The sequence below is a fragment of the Dermacentor albipictus genome, chromosome 1 (genome assembly GCF_038994185.2).
Source record: "Dermacentor albipictus isolate Rhodes 1998 colony chromosome 1, USDA_Dalb.pri_finalv2, whole genome shotgun sequence".
In the NCBI taxonomy this organism is placed as follows: domain Eukaryota; kingdom Metazoa; phylum Arthropoda; class Arachnida; order Ixodida; family Ixodidae; genus Dermacentor; species Dermacentor albipictus.
Window position 1 is genome coordinate 334,908,479 of NC_091821.1, and position 24,260 is coordinate 334,932,738.

The 24,260-nt window shown below is 47.6% G+C and overlaps 2 long non-coding RNA genes across 2 annotated transcripts in view; one reads left to right on the forward strand and one right to left on the reverse strand.

The window, feature by feature from the left end:
* Positions 1–1,121: 1,121 nt before the first annotated feature.
* LOC135915019 (uncharacterized) overlaps positions 1,122–24,260 on the reverse strand; it is an 83,165-nt gene continuing 60,026 nt past the window's right edge. Inside the window, exon 3 of the long non-coding RNA XR_010568498.1 lies at positions 1,122–1,331. This is a non-coding gene — a long non-coding RNA (uncharacterized lncRNA). The remainder of the gene's footprint in view (positions 1,332–24,260) is intronic.
* On the forward strand, positions 6,631–9,568 carry LOC139057407 (uncharacterized). Its single transcript, XR_011512749.1, has 3 exons — positions 6,631–7,025; positions 8,437–8,646; positions 9,477–9,568. It is a non-coding gene; the product is annotated as an uncharacterized lncRNA (long non-coding RNA).

Consider the following 24,260-nt stretch of genomic DNA (forward strand, 5'->3'; position numbering starts at 1 on the left):
ACATGCTACTGTACCAACTTTTCAATCATAAGACCAGCATATATGTTTAAGAGCAAAACTACCGCCCCAACTAGTCAGCTAAAATGAACATAAAAACCACCATACACGGCATTGTGTGCTGCCGTTCTTATGTCCGTCCGTGTCCATTCAGCGCTATTCGGTTTTTCAATATGTCTTCACTGCATAGCACACGCACTAGACAGTGAAACCTGCAGCCTGCACATAAGATTAAGAAGCATCAAGTTAATACTTCTAAATGTATTAAAATAATTTGTTTATTTAAAGATAACATCACAGCGAATCTGAATACAAACGGCTTCAATAGAATAGTAAAATAATGTAATGACCTAAATAGCCCAGTTTGAGAGTAACGTCAAGCACGCTTATCTCGAGTTATGACCTACTAATCCTGCATCATGACTATGAACTTCGAGGCACACTGTCATCTATTTGGTACTAATTCGTACTAGGCTCCTCTTACGAGAGATTACAAACTCCGTACGGCCCCACTGAAACGCCTAAAACTCTCATTACTACTCCGTTAAATATAGCATTATATCTATCTACTGCATAGAGCGGATAACTGAACGGAGCTGGAAGTTCCGTTAGCTGCTAATAGTATTTCTAAACCACGATACAATCTACTGAAAATAATTCAAGACGTTATGTCCATTGCCCACTAAAAGCGCATTTCCGCTCCTCAAACGAACCTATCATCCTCAATGCCGTAAATCTGCTGTTGTCACATAGTTCCATAATCTCGTTCAAGAGAAACCGTTGTTCTTTCGAGTAGATCTTGGCAACGCGAGGATGCGCGCTAAAGGCTGGCGCACAGTGGCCTACACGTACGGGCCGCACCGGTCCCTCGTGGCAGTGCACAAAGACAGACAGAACCCCCCGTCTAAGGCAAGGCTGGGGTGTGCGGTTTCGCGGGGTCCTTTCTCATAGCAACGCCGCTCGCGTGTGCGGTTACGTGCGTGCGCGGGAAAGTATATACTACTATACTACATGCGCCGCGGAGCGAGGCGGCAACAGACAAGCCGAAGAGGAGGATCCCGCAGGATCTGCGCGCACCTGGTCTTGAGCCGTGAAATCCGGCCGCGGTGCGCGTGAAAGCCGCGAGTGGGCTGCAGATGCCCGCGTCGCTCGTCGCGGGCCCGCCGGGGGTTCCGCTTGGCTTCGGCGGGCGATAGAGCGGCCTGTTGCGCCGGCGCTCCTGCCTGTTACGTCTTCATAAATCGGCGGCCGACGCCTTCTTATTCTTCTCCTCCCGGAAGACGCAGAGTGCCGAGTATCCACCTCCCTCCTCTTCCTTTCTTTTTCTTTGTCAACTGTGCAAGACAAAGAACGCTTGTACGTATTTGAGTCCCTTTAACAAAACGTAATGACAAGATACCTGAAAAATCTGCATGCTTTGCAAAAAAAGAAATTGGGAAGAAAAATGAAACAAAAGTTGGCGTCAAGCAAGCTATTAGAGACGAGGCCAAATCTAAAATAACTGAATAGGCGCACTTAGCCAATTGCCTAAAACAGTATACAGTTAGGAGCAGAATAGGATTTAGAGATGTGGAGAGGTCGCGGGGAGGACAAAGGTTCTGACGGTAAAAAATCCACAGTTTCGCCAGAAAGGCAAAGCATCGATTGCGATAGCAAATTAGTAGACAGCTATACGCTGTAAGGATAGTACTTTTATCAGCCGTATAAACTAGTAAGCATTCCACTTATTAACTAAAGTAACAAGCATGACGTCACGCGCACACAAGCAAACATGAACACATCCTACTCAATGAGCGCGGAAACTCAATGTCAAAACGCTGATGTGAGGAAGCGCGGCAGCAGGAGCGAGCGAACTGACTTTCGCGCTGCCTCTCGCTTCAACGCTAACTAAGCGGCGAGAACATAACGCACACGAAGGTATCAGTCGTCGGTGCGCCTATAGACGCCTAAACTTTGTCCCCATCGCAGATCGCTTTCGTGATAGGGCCCGCGCGGCCGTGCCATGTGCAGCCGCCGCCAGAGTAGAACGCCCCCCCTCCCTCACCTCCCCCCGGTGCCTTGCGTGCGACGGAAGACGTCTCGCTTCCTCCCCGCTTTCCTCCCTTGCGCGCGCAAGATTGAGCCGCCATCGTAGGCTCGCCGTCGCGCGGTTTCACTCGCACATATATACAGCATACGGCGTGCGGGAACAATGTGAGCCCCCTTGGACGCTATACGGAACATCACAGCGACGCTGCCGGCGACGACGGCAGAAATGCGCCTGTAATGTCCATATAATTGCTGCCGCAATAAAAGGACCGACAGGCAGGGCGCTCGAATTAGCAGGCTTCTGGCTTCTGTACTCCGCCTCAGCAACTCCCTGCAACGCAGTGAAAACTGTTAGTCGCGTCAGACAAGCAGAATGCAGAACCAGGAAGACGTTTCCTCCGCTGTCCGCCTGCGATAGCGCTCCCAACGACGCAGAATGAATGGAAGATTCACGGAAGGATTAGGGGCACACAATGGGCAAGCCATTCTACATGCTTGGGACTCGCAGCTGGCTCTCGTTAATAATTGGCTGGCACGATCCCTAGCCTTCGCTACGCTGCGCGCATTTGGTAAAACGGGCTAAGGTCTGAAGCCGAGCTAGTTGGTAAGTGAACATCTATAAAGCTGCTCAAGTTTTACTCAGTCTGAGTGTTGACAAGTGACGTATCCACTGGAACAGGAAAAAATGTGAAAACAGCCATAGCATCGTACGCGTGCTTTTAATGACCTGGATCGTTGTGCGTGAATGTTAAAAAAATTCGGCAGAGACGCTTAAGACTGCTTACGTGTGGGAATGCGAAAGCATTATAGTCCCTTTGGCGAAATGCTTCTTCTGCGCGTTCCTTGTCCTCGCAAGCTCTCGCCTGCCTTTTAACTGGGCCTCGCTATAAGGCCAAATGAAAACCGCGCCACGCGTATCAACGCGCTCGCTTGCCCACGAGGAGTTCCTCCCTCGAAGGACCGCTCAGCGGCGTTCGATAGTACATTATGTTTTAATTGCGATAACAATTATATGGACACTCCAGGCGCATTTGTGCTGTCGCCGTCGCCGTCGCCGTGATGTTCCGTATGAGTGAAAGCGTGCGAGGTTGAGCCCGCGAACCCGGTTCAATCTCGCGTGCGCGAGCGAGGAACACGGCCCGGATGCATGCCCTCTCCTGTGGCGCGCGAGGCAATGGGGGTTAGACGAAGGAGGGGGGTTTCCTTGTCCGGCGGCTGTCAAGGTGTCTCGATGTCCTCCTCGACTGCCTCTCCGTACAGAGTGTTGCAGCGTCTACTGCGGCGTTGGCCACGTGAATCGCGGACAGCGTAGTAGACTCCTTTGGTGGACGGCGTATATAGGGACGCGTTGCAGGCGCTCGTGTGTCTTGAAAGCAATCTGCGACGTGGCCAAAGTGCGCGCCCGCGTGGGCCTCATCTTCAAAACGATCTGCAATGTTTGCAGAGTGCACAGCTTCGTGTGCGCTGTGCTTTCGACGTTTCGTTCGTGTTGAGGCGACAGATGCGCGGAGGTCAATTGGCTCGCGGCTGCTGCCGCGATAATCCGCCGTTTTCACAGACAGTTTCTGCTGTCATTGAGCGAGCTGTGTTCGTGTTTACCTGTGCGCGCATGACAACGTGCTGATTAATTTAGTTAAAACACGTTGACGGGCTAGTTCGTTTGAAACCATGATAGAATGCGTAGGCGCGACTGAACAAGGACGTAGAAGCAGACACGCTAAGACAGCGCTGTCTCTGTGAGTCTGTTTCCGTCTACGTCCTAATTGAGTCACGCTTACATATTCTATCATTGTTAATTTAGTTAGTAAGCGAATGTTTACGAGTTTATACGGCCGATAAAACTATCCTTACTTCGTACAGCTACCTACTAATTTGCTATCGCAATCGGTGATTCGCCTTTCAAGCAGAATTGCGATTTTTTTTAAAAATTTTATGCACTCATTTTATACACACATAACATGGCGCCACCCCTACCCTTTGGCTCTGCGGTCACGTGCCCAACGGCGTACGCACTAGGCCACGCGTTCAGTAAGCCAGATGGCTGCGACGTGACGCTCGCAGTGACACACGCACTAGACACCCATATAGTCAATCGGAACCGCGGAGCCGCCGTGGAGTCGGGAGCGTGTTCCCCTTGCAACACGGAGGCCCGGGTTCGATTCCCACTCTGATCTAAATTTACCTAATATTCTTTCAAAAGTCATTAATTTACTTTGTTCAGAGGAACCTCCCTGATAAATTTGACATCAATCCGAGTATCTTTTGACGTGTTTTTACTCCCTGCCATCGGCCATTTTTGGTACTATAGTTCGGTCACGCCGCCGACTATAATGCTTTAGCATTAAAAATGGGCCACCTTGCGTCAAAAAACTCAGCTGGAAGTTAGCGCTCTGTTTGCGCGTTTGCCACTTGCCTGATACCGTCTGTTGCACTGTTCCATTCGAAGACGGTAAGATGGAGTGCAAATGTGGGGAAATACATTGGAAAAGCGAGAGAGAATATAGGATAACAGGTGACGATACACCTTACCCATACAAAAATGCTTCCTTACTTTCTTTAGAACTTTTATCAACATCCTATCAACTTTAGTAACATCCTGTTGACTTTTACTTTTTAGTAACGTTTGTCAAAAGAAAGTTGGTTACTTCTTTTCTAACGTCAGTATGTAAAAAGAAAGTTACTAGAAAGTTAAGACACACTATTTTAACTTTTTAGAAACACGATTCAATAGGAAGGTAATAAAAATAATTATGTTCTTAAAGTACATAACCCAAGTTACAAAACATGCATGAATATTATTCAATAAGGTTATAATTATTCAGTGAACATGGCTGGTGCAAGACAGTGTTGTTTCATGGACAGGTGTAACTTTCCACAATTTGCAATCAACTTTCTAGTAACCCTGGTTACTACAAAGTTGTTAAAAATGATTTAGTGAAAAATGAACATATAACAGCATCTGAACTATAAATGAATATGCAAAGACTGGCTGCATTAAAAAAAATGTTTTTTTGCACAGTAACTGTTTTCCTAATTTGTAATCAACTTCCTAGTAACAGATGATAGTAGAATGTTCATAGAAAAAAATTGGTTCTAATACCGGACGCTAAGAGGAAATATGGTCTCACCAATTCAAGATGTGGGCACGTATTCTCAAAAACACGACAGCTAGTGCCATGGGAAGCGTGTATATGAGCGGTGATCATGAATTTGTGCTCAGTAGGTGTCAAAGAAGCCCGTAGGCCATGCACCATCGTACTAGACGGCGCGCTGATCGGCTCGTGTTCGCCAACTAAAGCGGGAGACACACGGTCCGATTTGGTGTCCGATCCGGCGTCTGACGCGCCGAAACTGCAGCCCGAATCGAGGTGTTTTGCCGTGCCGAAGCGCCGGATCGGACGTCCGGCGTGCGACAAACCGGGCAGATTTTCATCGTTCGACGTATCCGACAACTGCACCGTCGTCTGGCCGCAGCCATTGGCAGCGCGGCTGGCATGTGACGTTCTCTGACGTTCCCTCCACGGAGGCGGTGCTGGCTTTCCGGTTTCTCGCAGTTATTCTTTTTCCTTGCCTGCTGCAGTTTGTTTCTGACATGAAATAGTTACCAGTTCAGTAAAATTATCTCGAACGTGTGCCTGTTATGCAAACCAGCGCCTTGTACACTAGCACTAAGCTACTGGTGAGATCGGGAGCCGCGACGCGAGGGCATTTCGCGAGCAGACATCACAAACCGACCGTCTGAGCGAGGCCGCTCGCTTCGCTTGCACGTTTGCCCTTCGCAACGACTGCGTCGAGTAAACCAATTGTATTTAATTACGGCCGACCTAAGTGTACAGTGTTCATTGTTTTGGCAAAAATAAGCACTCTTCGACGAGCTCGGACTGGATCGCAAGCGCCGTCGGCTGCAGCGTCCGCCTAGCTATGCCTACCGGCCCTATCGCTGGCTTTAGCGGAGCCGTCAGTGGACAACGCGCCGTCGTGAAGTGTTCTGTCACTCACAGGGGCATAATTTTATCGACAGCCTTCGCGTAAAGCGAAGCAGTGTTGTGCAGAGTTGTTTATATTGGGTTTCTCGACGTGGATATGAACTCAAGCTGGGGAGTTGGATGTGGGCGGAGCTTACGCGCCGCTCATGCCGTAGCATGCAGCGCCGCACGTCGGATCGGACACCGAATCGTACCGCGTGCGTCTGTATAGCTCGGTCATGGTTCGGCGGAAGTCCCCGTATACACTTTATAAATAAGGAAGCCTACATAGGCACTGTAAACCCAATGATTGGGGCCTAAATGCCTCTCCGCTTCCTACTACGGCTTCCTTTGAGTGACAGTCTAATCTCGAAGGCCGTGCTTTTGCAACCTGCATGCACCTGAAGCAATTGCGAATCTTGAAGGCAACATCCGCTTAGTTTTTATTATATATACATTTCCTTAAACATCGCATCACAAAGTACAAAGTACACACTTCTGGACCAAATAAATTTATTAAAAGACTCTATCAAATGTTATTAGAAAAAAACACGCAATTTTTTCATTTAAGATACATTTTTCTAAAAGACCGCAGAGTGGCGCTACTGTAGTATTCGTTTGGTCGACAGACCACGTTGGTTGTCGTGAGTGCTCCCTGCAGTAAGGTGGTATTTGAGTTAAATTTTAGAAGTGCCTAGACAAAACGTGCTCCTTGTTGTGTGCAGTGACCATCCCAAACCCTCCGGACTCGTGTAACGCCATTAGTTCGCCGTGTGTTTCGAGCGAACCACCAGTGTCGTCAGTGAGTGCCCTAGTACAGCTCCCGTCCGAGCTGCCTTTGTTCTGCCGAGCTGCCTGCCCGCGCTCTCGTGAAAAGTCTGGTACTGGGGCTTCGAATTGTAGTGTTTGGAAGACTGTTGAAGGTTGTGCTTTTGTGGAGCTGGAGTTCATCGGCAGTTCTAAAGTGCTTGCGCCAGAGAAACGTCGGTGCTTCTGTACCTGTTAGACGAAGGAGCGTTTGCCAAGTCTTGAAAGGTAAGCAAGTTTGGCGCTTGCACGCATTCTTGAAGCTTATGATTTACGTAATGAGCGTTGTGTAACTAGCTAGAGCAAAGCGCTTTCCTATCGTATGTTAGCCATGTTGCTGTGCACATTTAGCAAGCAATTTCACGAAAGCTTCCTCTGATGTTACAGCGTACTTGCATTCTGCTACCCGCCTTGATTGCTATGCCTGAATGGGCACACAATTATGAAAACACATTGAAAGTTTGTGTTCGTTCGGCAGTGCGTAATAATTTGAAGACTGCGATTTTGTAGCGATACTTACCCCTCGATTCTATATCACTCTTCTCGCCCACCGCTAACGGCCGGCAGCTGCAGTACGTAGCACGGGCCGGGGCGTCGGTCAGCCTACTAACGAATAGCGCAAAGGAATACCATCGCTACAAAATCGCGGTCTTTAAATTATTACGCAAATTTTGTGCACAATGAGATGTTATAAACACACCTTGCATGTACATGAAAAAAAGGTTTACAACAGAGATGACATATATGCATGGGCACATATATGTGTCAATAAAATGCTCGAGCCTCTTTCTGCCTACAGAAAAAGAAGTTATGTCTTCTCGAGGGCATGGCTGCTTGTACTAATGAACCTCTAAGGGAAGGTTTTCTCTAATCCCTATTTTTGATATCTAAATGCTTATGTGGCATGTACAAACTGCTTGCATCAATTTCTCATTGGGATGAGCTGTCTGAAATTTAATTTTCAGTAATAATTGCAATAATTAACTCCTTTCACCTGTCTTCTAATGACTAAAGTTCTATGCTTCTACCTTGACAAACCTTTTGTGAAATTAGTTTGATGAGGCCCAATATACAGGGTTTTCTAAATTGAAGGTATCAGTACCTATTAAAGACTATGCTAACTATGAAAATGCTGCTTGTGTGTATTGTTTATTCACTCTGTCAGACAAAATCTTTACACCCAAGTGCAGTCAGTAAATTTAAAAGTGCATGTCTGCAAGGGGAAGTCAGAATCGTATTTGAAGACAATTGCATCCTGTTTGATAGTTCTCGAGCACTTGTGCGCCACTAATCGAGCACAGCTTGGCCCTATACTCGATGAGGCTTGAAGCTTTCAATGTCTGCTAATCACTAAAACAGCACCAGATCTCACTCAGTGTCAAGGGGTGGCACACATTTGCTTAGTTCTAGGCAGATGCATGTCTTTCTTTCGCATTGAAGTTCCCAATACTTTCTAGTCTTACGTAAAAGTACACAGCTCAGTACAATGCATGTATGGTATACGTAAGGCTGCTTTGTTCTTTAAACCGAATCAACAACAAGCAGCGACTTCCGTTTTTGCAAACCTTACCCTACTTCCTAACCATTCCTTGATCAAATGCGTATAAAATGAATCTTTGGTTGTTGTATTCTTTCACAGGTAGACATCGGTGACGGTGTATACGTTGAAAAGGGCCTGCTGAAGAGGCTGTGCCTGGATGCTAACAACTCAGGCTTTCACTTCGTGGAGGGCCTCCTTAAAGCTCCCTTTTCAATAGAAAACGTTGAAGGGAGGTCCTTCATTGGGCGGCTGTCAAATGCCTTCCACAGAAGGATCCGTTGGATTCCAAGAAGGTCAACACCACAGTAGGTATGTGTGTCACAAAGAAGCATCTTAATATTCTTTGTGCAGTTTTCAACAAAACTCCTTTCATGGCAATTTCAGTGCTATCTTAGGGTATACTCCTTTCTTTCCTGCTAAAATAGCTATTAACCTGATTATAATAGCATATTATAATGCAAGCTTTGCCACCATAACTAGAAAATTGTCATTACTGTTGGCATATGTATTTTTGTGATAGAGGCCCTGGTCATATGAATGCACTGATAATATAATATCCTGTCTTGTGGAAAGCTAACATGTTTAGTAACAAGCTCACTTTGACAATGTCTGCCTGCACAACAAAGGCATTTTCTAATCTTGCTGTAGAACGTCCGTAATGCCTGTTCAACTGCTTACATGTTGCTTGTATCATTTCGTGGTTCTTAAGGGCAACATAAAAATCAACTCTTCTATGTACCTGTGCCCAAGCAAAGCTGCAGCATAGTTATGACTGACACCTTGCCTTTCCTAAGATAATTCACACATGAAACTTCCATGTACTAGTCACAATACGAATATCGAAGTTCATTAAACTGAAGTTGATTTACAGCTTTTGTTTGTAGATGACAATTGGTACGATAGAGTTTGTGTTGTGCATCTGTTGGTGTTACGCACATCCATCACGCTCCCAGCTTTAATGCACGAATTCAGTCATTTCATGCATTTTTAGGACTGCACAAAACAGGTGGAGATGTTTATAGCTCACAGGATTGAAAGCTTGTCTCTTGTGCACTTCCTTTTTAAGAAACAGATGCATGGTGTGTTGCAATGTCACTGTAGCAAAACTAATATATTGCCTTTTTTCTTCTCGTTTCTAGACTACACAACGCAACATTTCAGCCTACTTCCAGGGCAGCTGGAGAACTCGTCCTCCTTATTAGCCCGGGGATATTAAATGGATGTGTTCAAGCACAAATGGAAACCCGTCTTCTTCTGTTGCATGCCACACCTAGCCACTTGGCAATCACTATTCGCCAAAGACAGATAGTTGACAGGATGTTACTAGCAAGTCGTTAGGATATATAAAGGTGGTTAATAAATAGTCATTGCACAGTTTTTAGGAAGCAAAAAAAATTTTATTCAGAGATAGTCAAAGCTTACTTTTGCAATATATAATTGCAAAAGTAATTACCTCTGAATAAAATTTTTATGTACTTTCTAAAAACTGTGAAGCGACTATTTATTAACCACCTTTATACATCCTAACGACTTCCTAGTAACATCCTGTCAACTATCTGTGGCGAATAGTCGACAGGATGTTACTAGCAAATTGTTAGGATGTATAAAGGTGGTCAATAAATAGTCGCTTCACAGTTGGCACTTTCTAACGACATAAGATAATAAGCAGTCGGTAAGAATTCTATCGACATTTTATATCTATACTCTCAATTCAATATCGGTGGCCAATAGTCGGTAGGAGGTTACAAGGAAGTTGTTACGGTGTCTAAAGACGTTTTATAGAATGTCGATAGGTTCTAGTAACATTTGTCTAAAGACGGTTTATAAAATGTTACTAAAATTTTTTGTAAGGGTACAACACAGAATGCCAGCGATGCAATTCTGTCAAGTATCAGTTAGCTAATAGCTTCTGTATAAGTTTCGTTATCGCCCAGCCTTTAATCATCTGCACCGCTAGCATTCAATTGAAGCAGTTAGTACTGCTAAACGTCCTTGAATATTTGCAGCTCGTATCTCCAGATGTTTGAATTTCTGCATTCTAAATCGTGTCGTCATATGTCTTTCCGCTCGCCCGTGATGACCAGCAAATTCGGCGAAGTTAGAGCTATGCGGTTATACGCCACGTACGTTGCTTACCTACCAAGCCGGTTTCCTATGACCTATATAACATCTTATCGACGTAACAGAAGCAATAAGCATATTGTCACTTTATGCTTGTCACCTTGAGTAACTGACCCTGGTTAGGTTGAATAAACGAATTCAGTACTTCTATAATTGACTCAGACAGGATCTCAGCTCAGATAGAAACCAATATATCAAACTAACGAGAAAAGCGCAAAGTTCAATGCCGTTCTCTCTTGGTCGCGGCAATCGTATAGCACCCCGCACGCCTCGGTTCTGGACGGTTCCCTCTTGGGTTGTCCCTGAGTTTTTGCCACATTTCTTCACTGTTCCTCGGCAGGAGGTCCCATTAGCACCGGCCCACAGATGTTCGCCTCAGTGCGCTTCGAAATTGTTCCCAGAAACACGGCCTAGGCACAATCATCCATGGGATATATGTGCGCCTCCCCGCGTCAAGTATGCGACAGGATGGGACAAAGAAAGATAAAGCAATCGCAGCCCGCACGTGCTGTTCATTTTCGGGTGTCCAGCACCGCACAGTGATGCTCCTGTTCGGCTCTAATGCGCCTTCTCGTTAGGGAGGCACGATGCTGCTTCTCCCTAAGTCGAGGCCCACTCACGGCCGTAAGAGCATATCCGCGCTGTGCGTGCAAGTACGACACGTTCAGATGGAGCCACAGGAAAGAGAAACACGTCGTTAACTTGTGAATTGGTGAGACATAAGCTTATAAATGTTCATTCTGACAGCCAGCGTGCTTGCACGCAATGATCAGTCAGCTCTGACGCTGCCTCAAGCTGCAAAATGTGGAACGGTAGAGGGAAGACGCGTGCAATGGTTGGCTGCAAAAATAGTGACCGGCGTCTTTATGGAATGGAATGAATTTGTGTCGCCAATTCCACAGACCACTGACATAAGAACTGCCTGCGTTGCCGGGCTTTCGCGATACACGGCTTTCCTCGAGCACACGCAAAAAAAATAAAGAAAAAGAAAAAAATTCACTCTTCCGTCAATGTTGGATCGCTGATTTCCAAAGAAAGGACTTCAGCCCCGGAACGTCAGCAAAGAGTGAGTAAACCGCCCGTTACACAACGACAAAGGTACTAGCGTCGCTTCCTAGCACAGTAAGCTTATCGAACTTTATCTACACGCATCCACTCCAACTCACGCCAATATGCGCCCACTGTATCGCCAACGTATCAAGAAAAAATTGGAGGACGCTTAAGCTTCGCCTTCGAGAGTGGAACGCGATAGCGTTATCGCGCCCCGTTCGCACCGCCCACTCATTCGCTCAGCATGCTCTTGACGAGACAAAGGGGAGAAGCGGGCGAGTGGGCGCCACCTGTCGGGGCAGCGCCGTACATGGCGAGGAAAGGATCTTCTGTGTTTGCCGCAAGATGGCTCTGCGTGTGCGCCAAGCGCAGAATAAATGTAGCGGAAACGTACTTCGCTACTCGTTTAACTGCGACTTCTGTAATTTACATGCTCCTAATACGCGATATACACCACAGTATAACTTTCTACGGCACGTTTCTAAGGCGACACCGCGTTCACTAGAGGCGTTTTGTCGCGCTTAGAACCATCGAACTCATGGCTGAGTGGTAGCGTATCCGTCTCATACTCCGGAGACCCTGGTTCGATTCCCACGCAGCCCATCTTGCAAGTTGTTTTTATTTATAAATTGCCTTCCGGGATTTTTCGCTCATGGCCAACGCCGGCTTTTCTGCGACACCAGCTCCTTAACGCTGTCGCGTTAGTAGATCAATGGCGCATACTTCAATAAATGCGCCAACGTATTTGACACGGCGACTATACGGACTTACACACGTGTGTTGGAAGCTGAACGTTTCGTGGTCGTCCGCAGGGGGTAAGCGAGTGACTATAGCGTTAATACAGCCTCGCTACAAGCTATTACAAAGCACAGGCCAGTGCCTACGTTCCAAGCCTTGTGCGCCGCAAGAACAAACATATCGCAAGAAATGCATGCATTTCCCGCAAGCGATTAGGCAGAAAATAAACAGTACGATGGTCAATTAATGCACCGAGAAACCTTATTGAGTAAGAAATATTATACAAACCGCTGCATCAACGTGTTTGCTGAATAAATAATGAAGAGCAATACACACTGATCCTGATTTAATTCATAAGTGGAACGTTTCGACAGCTTGAAATACATTCTCAGCCCAGCGTTTAGTATGCAAACACTGTATGCGCTGCGCGTGATGTTTGGACAAGGTAGTGAGCGCGGAAAGCGTATATACGTGTCCTCGAAAGCTGTGACCAAAGTTTCATGTCCTCAACCCAGTCACCGTCTACGGTATTCGCGTAAACAGAGGTTTGATGATTCACACCGGGTGTCATGCACATCATAAATACGGAGAGAAAGGAGGCTGCTGAGGCAAGCAATGGGCGCATCGCCACGTGATCAAACAGAGCGGCGCCCATGTACGGGATCGCAGTGAAAAGGGTCTATACCGCCCCGTAATCCAAACCACGATTTTGTGACAGTATTCTGTCACTAGCATAATCAATAAAAATAAAATAAGATGCACGTGTTAATAATGCCATTAGCAACATTTCATATGTATCACGACAATATTTGTCGAATTTTCTTTGTGTTTTTGGTAATGGGGAACGCCAGACTGGCGTTCAAAGAGTCTGTAACAAAAACTTATTTCTGTCCATGTTCAGCATCTTACCTTTTCGTTTATCTGTTCATATAAGGAGGTCAACAAAGAGCGAAAATTGCTAATTTCACATCCTTTAAATGACCTGAAATGCCCCATGCACCACGCATCTCTGTAGCGAAGATGGCGGTACATACAGCACCTATCTCCTGGCCGCTTCCAAACCGTAACAGTCGTCGGTAACTGCCTCTGACAAACAAAAATATTACTGTATGAATACTTTCCTACTAGAATCGCTCTCTTCCGTATCTCTAACAATTTATTTCACCCTTCTATACTATATTTCCAAAAATTTCATACAAGATTGACGATATACTCTTTCCCACACTCCAAGCTTCTCATTTTTTCAAATAGTTATTCCCTTTTGAAATATTGGCACTGAAAGCTGAAATATTGACACTAGTTTACACATTCCTTTTTTGCACTTGGGATCTGGTTCGTATGCATTTTCATTTACCTTTTCTTTCTTTTTTCTACTGCCATGCGATCCTTGCCCTGTCATCGCAGTGGTTTGTGCCCTTTCTTTCTTTTTGCTTAGATCATAATCTTAATGATCATCATCGTCCTCCTCAAAATCATCGATAAATGTGTGCATGGCTCAGTAATACAGGTTTCAAGTTGGATTGAGCATGCGTGAAACGACGATTTCTGTTTTCTCCAACCGCAAATAAATTGTAAACTGCCTGCGCTCAGAGGAGTGCTCCGCCTCAACCCCATCGGTCGCGATGCGCAAAGCCTCTATACACCAAACTGAAAAGCGCAAGCAGTATACGCCGCGCTTAGAACTGTCGACGGGCGCGTCTATTATTTCGGAAAAGCTCCAGCCGGCGCTTATATAGCGAGCCACCCGTCGGGCCATTTAAAGCAGGTGATGCAGCCATGGACGCCAGCCCACACTTCGCAGCTCTTTCTTTTTTTCTTTCTTTCTTTCTTTCTTTCTTTCTTTCTTTCTTTCTTTCTTTCTTTCTTTCTTTCTTTCTTTCTTTCTTTCGAGTGCCGGCAATCGCTTTGGCTTTTCGGTAGAACGGCGGCAAGGCCTGGAGCATCGGCGTAAGGGCCAACGGCAGCTGCCTGTCGAACGCGTGCACGCGCACGCGCACGTACACACACACGCCCGCACAAGCGCACACATACACACACATACACATTCACGCACGCACACGCGAGCGTGACTGACCAAGCCTCGGTTTGGTTTATACCTCCCACGTACTGCGCTATATAGCACGCGCGCGTGCGCATATCCTATGTAGCGCACAGCCTGGGTCGACAGAAGTATCCGACGGGGCGGAGGTTCACATCGGCCGGATCAGTTGAAAAACTCGGAGTGTGCGGACGTACACTTGCAGTGGCCGCAGCACGCTCGCAAATGGTGCGCCCTCAGTATATATAGTGTATGCTCCTCCGCCCTCGCGTGGCCTGTGGCTCAGTAAGAACTCAATTTCCAGCTGTCAGCGATGTTCGTCGATTCTATTTGTTCTATTTGTTTGGTTACTTCGACAGCTGCGTGGCTGTGCGCAAGCACGCCCCAAGTTGAAGAACCGTGGCACATGTCGGCACCGTTTGAAAATCCTCTCGAACGAAGGCAGAAAAATACGGTGAAATCATGAGGAGCCAAAACTGAACTTTCCATATGACTGGAAAGTCGACTGAACGATGTGGCCTCGCCTGCTCGGACAACCCTGCGCGATGGCCGCGTTGTGCGTGGGACAACCCAAATCATGGTTGTCAAGGGCTGGACGAGTACTAACACGAAGCGTATCATGTTCTCCTGACAACGAGATAAAAGGAAAAAGAAAAATATACCTGCGTTTCAGTTAGCAGTCCGAGCAGGGCCCCTGGTTCCTTCTGACAACGATCATAAGCGACACCTCACCTGATCTTGCTGTCTCAAATTATTTTCTGTTTTCTCAACATTGGCCCTCTAGGTAAAAGCGTTTTCCGGCCCTCAACGCAATATGATGGAAAACCAGAACGCCATTCAGGAAGAAGACATCGCCTACAGTCTCAAACATTAGTACATACATCCTGTGAATTGTTACACCATAGCAATTAATAGCATCATATGAAGGGGGATTACTTGGACATGCAGTAATGGGCACTGCACTGAACATTTATATATATATATATATATATATACATATATATATATATATACATATATATATATATATATATATATATATATATATATATATATATATATATATATATATATATATATATATATATATATATATATATATATCACACAATTACATCTCAATTACAATTAGGAATGACAATACATCACAATTAGCTGGCACTTGCACTTACGCACAGTTGTAGCTAAACTAAGGACATCTTGTGAACACCAGTCCTGAATTCATTCACCCGACTTTGTTGCCAGAAGTCTTAAAAATCATGTTTATTGAGTTCGTGTGCAAGGGAAAAGAGCTGAATAATGTTTGCGTTTGAAGCTGCTGAGCAGAAGAGACGCGCCAGCGCGCTGACAGTGATCAATTTCTGTCAAAGCATCTCGCTGTCTGAGCTCCTTGTACCTAAAGAAAAAAGAAAAAGCGAAGAACACAAAGCGCCTCACATTGATACCAGTGTGAAGTAAAATATTAAATGGGGTTTATGTTGAACAACCTTTCGGCGAAAGTGCACCGCCTTTAATATTACCTTTTTCTTTTCCTTTTCTGCGAAAACGAAACACACCAAACCTAACTCGTTCACTCACACGGCGACCGATATGCAACAAAATGTTCTTGCACTCAGCACCACGTGCGACTGGACAAGACAATTTACCTATAGTTTACCGAACAATAAATAATTCAAATGAATTTTATCCTTGCGAACGCCACTGTTCATCGTGTAAAAAAATTATATTGCTCAAATAACTCCATACACGATAGGAAATGACGTCCCCGACAGGAAGACGACGCGCCGACGCCGCATGCGCGATATACGTCAATCAAGTCCGACTCTCGAAAAGATGAAGCAACAACAACAAAAAAAGCGATATATATATCCACCAGAATGGAAGCTGGTGTTCGTTCAAAGGAACGGAGGCGGTCACGGAGAAGCGCTCGACCAGCGGCATTCACATTCGTGCAAACGCCCGCGCGCACTCGAGGAGCCGTGCAGGCCGTGTATATGAGCCGTCGCACGCCGGGTCCGAGCCCGTCCGCCCCCGCCGTTCACGCTTCAGCGGGCGTCTTGTGTCAAGCCCGATCTGTTTACCAACACTGTGTCGGACGCCCCTCCACGCCGGAGACGAAGGCAAGAACGAGCTTGCGCGCGCGCGCCCTCATCGCTCTGTAGTGCGTGCGTGCGTGCGTATGCGTGCTCGGTGCTCATGTCGTCTGCTCTTGCAGACGACACCGCGGTGCCCCTGCGTCCGCCCTACAGCGACCTCTCTCCTGCGGGAAGAGTAGAATGGCGTGGCTGCTCGCTGTGTACCTCGGGCCACACCGCCTTAAATCTCGGCGCGGTTTCAACGCCGGCCTCGCTCGCAGCGCTGTAGGTGTACGGCCCTCTCTATTCCGAGCTCCGGGCTCGCAGCCGGTGTCCATTATAGCCCGTTCCTCGCCACCCCGGCAGTCCGTGTTCCCGCTCGCTCTTTCGTCGCCGATTGAATGCCCTGTCCCTGGCCATTCTAACCTTCCTCGCTGACATCCCCCTACACTACACCCACTCTCTGGACTCGCAGCAAAGCGAGTGGGGGCAAGGCAAGAAAAGAAACACAGAGGGGAAAAAAGAGTGTCAGAAGAAGAAACACACAAGTGTAGAAAGTGCAAAAATGGAAGCGAGAGTTCGGCATTCAGCGCCGTCGAGTGCGTTCCGGGTATATACGGGTATAAACGGGAGCGCGCGCACAGAGAATGGGTCCCCGAGCGACGGACACCATACAAAACGGCGAATATTCGCGCCGCGGATCCGAAAAGCCGAAATGGAGCGGATCGAGGAACGGGCTTCGCAAGAATAAAAGGAAAGCACACCGGCGCGCATCCACTTATTTATCCCTCACTTCTGACCCCGCCGAGGCTCTCCTATTTCCTCCATTCGTGCGCGTATTCGAAACCCGTTCACTCGCTTTCTGTCGTTTCTTTCCTTTTTGCGCCGCCGATTGTGGCGGCCTGTCATCTCCGTCCGTGGCTCCTCAGCGCGCGGGTTCGGGAAACCGAGGAGGGTGTGAATGCATGCGTTGAAACGCGGGCGTAAATCTGTGGTCACTGGCGAGGTGTCACGCTGGGCAAAATGTATACGTTCGTTTCGTATGTGCCAGCTCTCGGCACGTCGGTCCGTGAATTGCCGACGCCTTGGTTTTATCGCAAAGAGCCCCTTCCGTGAGCGGCCAATGAATACCAATGTAGAAACCCTTACCACCGACATTATTGATCTGCACGGTAAAGACCTGCCCTTTGCACGTATGTGTGTGTGTGCTTTACTAGTTTTTTTTTTCTCGTTATCTTGTTTTTTATTGCAAGAACACAAATGAATGATAGGAAACGTGGAAGTTTCCAGGAAGAATTTAAAATGAGGCGAATAAAAAAAAAAGAGACATTTCATCTCGAAACGCCCAGGACGAAAAGCAGGTAAAGAATAGAACGTATCAAATACGAGTTAACCCCAGAGCAAATGTCTAATTGTGCATCTCGTACCGAGCGAAGTGGAAAATGCATAAAATGTGAGGAGAAAGGAAGCTGAGATAGGAAAGAAGGAACTGTCCTCGCACGCGCGCGGACACGCCGAACAGCAGAAACACCGAAAACTACCGTAATAAACCACAAGAAACCAATCCGACTTATCGTGGCCTCCTCTCCGTAAGCTATAGCAGCGCAAGCCCAGATCCCGCTGTGCGGAAGCAGGTCCCCGTAAAGCATGCACCCCCTTTCATATGACCATAATCTGCGTCGACTATCAAGCAAGCGAGATCATTTGGGCGTGTGCGCTATCCAGACAAAGCGGTATAAAACATAATCTAGTATAGTAAATTCTTCATCACTATTTACTAGCGTGATCAAGTCGACAGAAGAACAAATGACACTTTCAAGGAACTGTGGCTATACGACCTGGCCTGCAGTTGTCCTCGCCCAGCGAATATATTAGCATGCATCTAATCTATTAACATCCGTCTTAGACCCTGAGTCTACCGACCGCGACTGCAATCATATTCGCTTAATATCCATGCATGTTAAACTGTAGGTAAAGGCACCCGATGGTTTATCCACTACTACTTCGTTCTTTTACACATTCATACTCGAAGCCCCATTCTTTCTCTTAATATGAACTATAAGATTCCACTACACTATACTATAATTTCCTTTCCGTCGCTTGCATAGCGCTGTCGGCTAAGATACCAGCAGCAATTGGGTCTACGGTGCGAAGAGCGGCGGTGCAGTGCTGTGCAGCCGCCCTCCAGGGCTCGCCCTTATGACGAGGACAGCTGCGTACGAGCATGCCGCGGCGGAAGCAGCGGCTCTCCCTCCCGTGTCTCTTCGCCCGCATCACTTCCTCCTCGCTCCTCCTCTGTCTTTTCTTTTATGGCCTTCTTGCCGCCTTCCTGCGCGCCCTGTTGCTGTCTGTCCTCTGGCACGCAAGTGTCCGGACCGGCCAGACAGCTTGGTGCCGACGCCTCTCGGCAACAGCGTCGCTTTCCTGCCATCCGTGGCTGCCACCGTGTTTTCGGGGGAATGGGGGGGGGGGGGGGGGGGCGGCTCCCGCTCCGTCACGGCCGTCCTCTCGTTTTGTCTCCGCGTCTCTCTCCGTTAAGTAAAAATAAAGATCACCTGAAAGTTTGTGCTTTGTGTTCCCGCCTCTATGCATAGAAAGCTACTCTTCTTTCTGTTCAGCTGTTTTAACCGTTTGCACATAGGTGTATAAACAAACATCACTGGCGCAAGGGAACGCTGCCATATCTTGAACTGTTCAAAATGGAAAGTTGCGAGCCGTGAAAAAGACAGGTTCCCTCGAAACTGCACGATTGGCATACAAAAAAGAACGCTGTCTTTACTTCTATTGTTGTCGCCTGTGCCGGGTGTCATCCCCGCATGCCCCGCGCGATAAAAGCTCTTGCTAGTACAACAAGTACATTCGATAGCTCTACTGCGCCGCCCTCGAAGCCAACTGGCGACCCTCGACCAGGCCCGGCGAGCCGCGATCGCCAGTGGAACCCTGTCAGAGGGAACCACCCAGGAATAAACCGCGCAACGGTTCCTGCAATAATAAAGTTCTTCTTCTTCCTCCTCCTCCTCGTGCTTCCTCCTCCTCCTCCGCCTCATCCTCCTCCTCGTGCGACTTCGTGCTTAGCAGCCCAACACCATAGCCGCTAAGCAACCTCGGCGGGTGAATCGCGAAGTTTTGTGCATGAGTTCAGCACACATACGCGTATAGAGTCAAATATTTTGAATTGCCAAAACACCGAACACAAGTAATTACACTGAAAAGCACAGATCACAAGTAATTACACACAGCGTAAAAAAACACGATCACCCCTTAAATCAATCTTGAGCACAGAACAGCACTTATATAACTCATTTAGCTTATTAGGATAATCTGAAATCTATTTATTTCCCTAAAATACTTCCAGTGCACGAACGGCGTGAGCGTTATCAGCGTGACATAGCATTCTCGCCAGCGCTGAGTTTTCAAGGAAACGCGAGCAAGGCAGATGACGATTATTGTTTTGGGACAAGATAAGTCCCAACGGGTGCAAACTTTCTTATGACTGCAGACTATAGTGTTGTTTTCGTGGCAGCGCCCACTATACTGACGGAAAAGTAATATGTGTTTGACAGTAACAACACCGCTCGATAGGAGAACGTCAAAAGTAAAAAAATCATTTGAGACCATCGCACGTGCCCTTGATTCCGAAAAACTCAGCTACAGTGTTTGACGAAAATGAGTCGGTAACTACGAGACTCAAGCTCGAAAAAGGTTTCCGACGCCTCGTGAGACGATTGTTTAGGAGTGCCGCAAGGAAGACTGAGTTCTTTACTTCTCGTTGAGGAGCAGCAATGAAACATAGCGACGACAGGCATTTTATTCAAAAAGTGTGGTGCTATAGTTTCTGCCTAGCGGAAAAACAAGTGAGTAGTGCAGTCTTAAGAATTTCCCTTCGGAATGGCTGCCGCGTCGGGAACGAAGCCAATTGAAGATCATAGCACTAACACTCGAGCAAAAGTCGCAGTGACAAATAGTGAAGCGACATTAAAAAACTCACACTATTCTTTTCATGGCCTCTCCCTCCCCTCCCCGAAAGCCTTCCAATTGCTTTCTGGGCCTGTACTTATTAACCTCGACTGCACGAGGACGTTCGCTTTTAACATTCCGCAGTCCACACTAGGCATATCAAATTTAGGTGAACAAAATGCGCGCTTTGGTGCCACTCCCCGCTCCTCCGAAGAACAAACGTGCGGCATTGCACATAGGTGCGGATCGACAGCACTTCGTTTCCCTTGCGCGGGCAACACTTGCGCCGAACGAGAAAGAGGAGCTCGAATTATACAACAACAACAACAACAAAAAAACACAGGATGCGTTACAGAAGAGGCTGCCCCTCGTGCATTGCTCCTCCTGGGTTTCTTTCGTGCGAGGGGCCCGCAGGCGAGGCGAGTGCACAAAGGTGGACGCGGGCCCGTCCCATCGGGCTCCGTCTGGGCCGCATCGGGCGCGCGTGCGGCAACACGACGGACGAGTGTGGGCGCTCGGCTCATTACTATACGTGCTCGCAGGCAAGGGGCCACCGCCCTAGACCGGGGACCACTCCCGTCTCGCTCTCGTCGTAGGAAAAGAAACGAGGGGGTAGTGAAGGGAGGGGGGGGGGGAGAAAGAAGCGCGCTTTACCGCATGTACTCCGGACCAGCAAGGCGGCAGTGCGGATATATGCCTGCCTATGCGGACCCGGATCTTAATTTGGCCCGTGCCGACGCCGCCCGCTCCTTCGCTCGTTGCATTAGTCAGGGGTCTCCTTTCGTCGTCCGGTAACGACAGGGAATGGCCTTCCAGCCCATACAGGTTCGCGGTTGAACCGCATCGCGACGCGGCAGAACGGCACGTAAAGAGTAGCCCGATTCCGACGCTAAAAAGCGAGAGCTGAAACCGGTCCAAATGCTCGGGGCAAAGCCGCTCTCACGACGTGCGCAGCGTCAGGCGCTGCCCCTTGGAAATTTGGCGGTGCTTCACTGCCCAACTTCGGAACAGACGCGGCGTGCTATGCGTGATCCGGTATAGGTCCTCGAACGAGCCAAGCCACTTATACCTCGGACGTTACTGGGCGCGTGCTGCCGGCTCGTGCGGCTCTCGAGCAACGAGTGGAACGGACCCATCCCTCAAAGTCATCTCGGGGGCCAACCGCGGAGCGCGGCGCGCTTTTTTGGCCGCTATCATGCACTTCGAGCCTGGCTACGCTGAGCGCGCAGGGCGAGGGGGGGTCAAATCGTTTCCGCCTCTGTACAAACTGAGGGTGCTCCGTCCCGGTGACGTGAACTCGGCGAGCGCGCTCGCACAACTCGTGAATGCGGGCCGGTCTCGTTTATAAGCGGGTGCGCGAAATATTTGCGGTCGGCGGCGGCGCGGGCCATCCTTTTACCGCGATGAGCCGCGCGATTAGCGAGCGGCGAAGGTGTGGCCGCGCCGGACACTCGCCATTCTCGTCGACACGGGCAGAATAGAAGGGAGAGGGGAAGTTCGAAAGTCGGCGAAACCTTGTAGCGGTACGGCATCGCGCTTCTGCGTGCGTCCCTTCGCGTACGTTATGATTGAACACCGCGTGTTCTCGTGCTGCGCCCAGCCCGTGGAACATTCAGTAACAGTTCCAAAGATCGGGTCAGTAAAAGCAACTTTCACAGCGTTCGAGCATCTTCTCACCTTTTTGTTAGGTTCATTTGTGTAGGCACTTCAATTTACTACGGAGCTTCCCTGATATCGACCATTGAACGATCGTGATTAAAGAAAATGTCTTACGGAATCTGGCTAAGAGTATATACACGGGGAACCTTCTGCCGATGACCACGGTGCATTTCGCTAATAACTACATGCCTGAACCCAATTTCTTTGTATTAAGCGCAGGCAAATGTATGCATAGTATTCTTTGTTTTCAGCAACCTTCAGACGTTATCCTTACTTCACATATTCTTTCTGAGTTATTTTCTGCATTTATGTGGCGAAGTACGCATATTCCACCGCGTAGACAATGCTAATTATACAGTGAAACCACATCTACTTGAACGAGCTCTAAGAAGAGTTCAAGAAACTTCGCTCAAGTGAACGATTATTCAATTTGACCGTAAATACATGAGTTTCCTGTTAGTGCGAGCATGTTGAAATGGTTCGTTTATCTGAACGGTTCCCTTATGGCATGTCAGTGCACTTGTCTCAAACTTTTTAAGCTTGTTCTATTGCAGGTACTGATGTGTAACAGATCCACTGTTAGCATATGTCGACGAAGCTGGTTCTCGGCATAAAATTTACAGCAAATATGCATAGTTTCCGCTGTGGCTGTCTTCAGTGCTGCAATACAATGCTGCAATACAATGCTGCAATACAATGCTGCAATACAATGCTGCCCTTAATGTTATTTATTCGTAAAGTTCATTACCATATTTTAGTTTTTAAACCATCACTCAGTGTTTATAGGCTATGACAGATTCTGACTGCCATCTCCACAAATAATGATATGCACCCTCCGTGGTTGCTTAGTGGCTATGGTGTTGCGCTGCTAAGCACGAGATCGCGGGATAACTTCCGGCCACGGCGGCTGCATTTCGATGGGGGCGAAATGAAAAAAAAAAAAATAGCGCCCACCCATGTGCTTTCAGTTAGGTGCACGTTAAAGAACTCCAGGTAGTCCAAATTTCTGAAGTCCCCCAATACGGCGTGGCTCATAATCACATCGTGGTTTTGGCACGTAAAACCCCATAACTTAATTTATTAATGCTCTGCCTGCAGTGGCGTAATGTTCGCAGGAGAAGCATACCTGCTAGGAACACGTTCTGGTAAAACAACTGAGCCATTTCTCAGGAGTGCCGTGTACCAACAATCGTAATTTTAGAGGTGTATTCTTTTAACTCAGAGCTGTCTTAGCATGATTACCGTACTCTGGTGTCGTTTCGTCTAGCCTCTATCGACTACGCAGGTGTACACTGACGTCATGTAGTCTTGTATAGTCTACAGAAGACGTTTTCTCTCGTTTGTGAATGGCGCCCTCTCAGAAGATCCAGACAGCTGTGGAACATGAAAGGAAGGAACGACCCCAAACCATGGACAAGTCCTAATCTGTATATAGATACCTGCATGCACATTGTACATATCATATCTATGTGCTGTGTTTCAACGCACCATTTCCCAAAACTAAGAAAGCTTCGCTCACACGGACAGACATCGGGAAGGTCCTGCCTCTTTTTTTTTTTTTTAAACCTCATGTTGCTCATCTGTTCGTCCTCATCATTACCGCCCCCACAACTATTATCCTTGCACTTATTCTTTAGCATTGCGTAGTTTGTGCTTCTGGAATAAAAGCTCCGGTTGAACCAGTGCATTGAAATATGCATCACTAAGGTGCCAACAATGATCTTTGCCAAATATTTCAATGCATCGCGCACAGTCAAAATGTTAGGGTATTGTGTTTTCCTTTTATTACTTTAAGCAATATTTACTTGTGCGCTCTAGTCACATTCGTCACCATTCTGCCGTCAGCGAGGTGGGAATTGCAACACTCCTGTAGAAGTTTATTTATCGAATTCTGGCCGCAAAACTCTAAACTAAGTGCAGTGCGTTTTCTTCCGATGCGTGCAGGGAGCGCATGCCTCACTAGCTTCTTACACAAGCAGATGTCGCCAAGTGACAAACACGGCGAAGAGCACCAAAAACCAAACACAGACGTTTCAGTCGTCATTTTGAGAGCGGCAGAACCGGCGACGCGTCCTGCTATCGATCACGTGATCCCAAACGTCACGCGCAGCTGACAGTGCCGTCGTTCGGGGCACAGTCAAAAGGAAGAAGGCACCGGCGCGGCTTCTGGTGAATTGCGAATGCATCGTGGCCTCTGCGTCAACCGAGGGAACTGAAAGGCAGGCGAAAAATGGGAGAAGGAAGGGAAGCCTGGCCAGGGGTGTGCGCTGCAGTGTGTACGATGC